The 2,862-nt window shown below is 40.1% G+C and overlaps 1 protein-coding gene across 1 annotated transcript in view; it reads right to left on the minus strand.

Moving 5' to 3' along the window:
* Window positions 1-2,366: 2,366 nt before the first annotated feature.
* Window positions 2,367-2,862, minus strand: part of LOC106574044 (TM2 domain-containing protein 1) — a 28,018-nt gene continuing 27,522 nt past the window's right edge. Inside the window, exon 7 of the mRNA XM_082962758.1 lies at window positions 2,367-2,566. The gene's annotated coding sequence lies outside the window, so the exon portion shown is untranslated. The remainder of the gene's footprint in view (window positions 2,567-2,862) is intronic.

Genomic DNA, 2,862 nt, shown 5'->3' on the forward strand with positions numbered 1-2,862 from the left:
GGTTACAGATTTAGGGTTGTACCTGTTAGGTTCCTTGATAATTTGTATGAGATTGAGGACATCTAGCTTAGATTGTAGGACGACCGGGATGTTAAGCATATCCCAGTTTAGGTCACCTAACAGTACGAACTCTGAAGATAGATGGGGGCCAGTCAATTCACATATGGTGTCCAGGGCACAGCTGGGGGCTGAAGGGGGGTCTATAACAAGCGGCAACAGTGAGAGACTTGGACCTCAATTCCTTCAACCTCATGGCTTGGTTTTGCTCTGACATGCACTATCAACTGTGGGACTTTATACAGACTTTCCAAATCATGTCCAATCAATTGAATTTACCACAGGTGGACTCTGTAGAAACAACTCAAGGATGATCAATGGAAACAGGATGCACCTGAGCTCAATTTAGAGTCTCATATCAAAGGGTCTGAATACTTATGTAAATAAGGTATTTATGTTTTTTATTTTTGATAAAAAATAATTAAAAAACAGTAAAAAAAAAAATTTACTTTCTCAATATGGGTTATTACGTGTAGATTGATGAGGATTTTTTTTCAATTTAATTTTAGAGTAAGGCTGTAACAACAAAATGTGGAGGGTCTGAATATTTCCCGAATGCACTGTACACTGGAGTTACTTAACAAGATAACGTTGAATGCTCCTGAGTGGATAGTTACAGTTTTGACTTAAATCGGCTTTAAAATCTATGGCAAGTCTTGAAAATGACTGTCTTGCAATGATCAACAACCAATTTTTATTTTAAGAATAACGGCTAAATATTGTATATTCCAGGTTTGCAAAGCTCTTAGAGACTTACCCAGATAAACTCACAGCTGTAATTTGCTGCCAAAGGTAATTCTAACATGTATTGACTCAGGGCTTTGAATACTTATCTAATCAAGATACAGTATAACACACGCATGCATACCAACACACACACACACACACACACACACTTTATTTAACTCTTATTACTATCTATCCTGATGCCTAGTCACTTTACCCTGCCTTCATGTACATATCTACCTCAAATACCTTATTATTATCTATCCTGATGTCTAGTCACTCTACCCTGCCTTCATGTACATATCTACCTCAAATACCTTATTATTATCTATCCTGATGCCTAGTCACTTTACCCTGCCTTCATGTACATATCTACCTCAAATACCTTATTATTATCTATCCTGATGTCTAGTCACTTTACCCTGCCTTCATGTACATATCTACCTCAAATACCTTATTACTATCTATCCTGATGTCTAGTCACTTTACCCTGCCTTCATCTACATATCTACCTCAAATACCTTATTACTATCTATCCTGATGTCTAGTCACTTTACCCTGCCTTCATGTACATATCTACCTCAAATACCTTATTACTATCTATCCTGATGTCTAGTCACTTTACCCTGCCTTCATCTACATATCTACCTCAAATACCTTATTATTATCTATCCTGATGCCTAGTCACTCTACCCTGCCTTCATGTACATATCTACCTCAAATACCTTATTATTATCTATCCTGATGTCTAGTCACTTTACCCTGCCTTCATGTACATATCTACCTCAAATAGCTTGTACCTCTGGACAGAGATCTGGTACTGGCACTCCCTGTATTGTAGCTCCATCTTAGTGTATTTTATTCACCTTGTGTTACTATTTGTATTTTTTACTTTGCATCGTTGTGAATGGGACGTAAGCAAGCATTTCACTGTAAAGTTTACACGTGACAAATAACATCTGATTTTATTTGGATTGTTACTCTGCTGAATATGTAATATAATCAATATCTGAGCGGTGTGTGTGTGTGTGTGTGTGTGTGTGTGTGTGTGTGTGTGTGTGTGTGTGTGTGTGTGTGTGTGTGTGTGTGTGTGTGTGTGTGTGTGTGTGTGTGTGTGTGTGTGTGTGTGTGTGTGTGTGTGTGTGTGTGTGTGTGTGTGTGTGTGTGTGTGTGTGTGTGTGTGTGTGTGTGTGTGTGTGTGTGTGTGTGTGTGTGTGTGTGTGTGTGTGTGTGTGTACAGGCATGCGTGAGAGTATGTCCCTGTCGGCTTGCCTGCTACCTTACAGGCCCAGGTCTAGTATGTTTATAGGGACTTAGCTTGTCTTCTTCTTTCCTTTCTGTCGATGTAGAAGGTGTTGTTTTTCATCAGTGGCCTCTTGTATTTTTCTGTTCTTCCTCACAATAAATCTCCCTATTCCATGGTAGACAATGGGACAACAGAGTACTGGTGTAATGTGGTCTGTGTGTGGCTTGTGTAGAGGAGTCAGGCGCAGGACAGCAGATATGAGTAAATAAACGTAATTTACTCAAAATAGGCAAATATAATACAATAAAGCAAGTCCACATAACGGACCGTTTAACATACAAACAATTACTCACAAACAAACATGGGGGAACAGAGGGTTAAATAATGAACAAGTAATTGGGGGATTGAAACCAGATGTGAAAGACAAAGACAAAACAAATGGAAAATGAAAAGTGGATCGGCGATGGCTAGAAGGCCTGTGACGTCGACCGCCGAACGAACAAGGAGAGGGACCGACTTCGGCGGGAGTCGTGACAACTGGAGAGTCCATTGGAGGAAAACACAGAGAGAGAGAGAGAGGAGAGAGAGAGAGAGAGAATGGGAGGAAGTGTTTTAGTAAGGTATTATCTATTAAGGTCCTAAGAGATTCTACTAGGGGATTGAAATGGTCTGTGTGAACACTGTGAAAAGAGAGAGGCATTCAACCACAGAACTCACATGCAGAGTTGGGCTACATCCCAAATAGTACCTTATTCCCTACCTAGTGCACTATGGCCCTATGGCACCTGTGGGCTCTGGTGCAAAGTAGTGCACTATGTAGGAAATAGGGTACC

The sequence above is a fragment of the Salmo salar genome, chromosome 16 (genome assembly GCF_965601325.2).
Source record: "Salmo salar chromosome 16, fSalSal1, whole genome shotgun sequence".
NCBI lineage: Eukaryota > Metazoa > Chordata > Actinopteri > Salmoniformes > Salmonidae > Salmo > Salmo salar.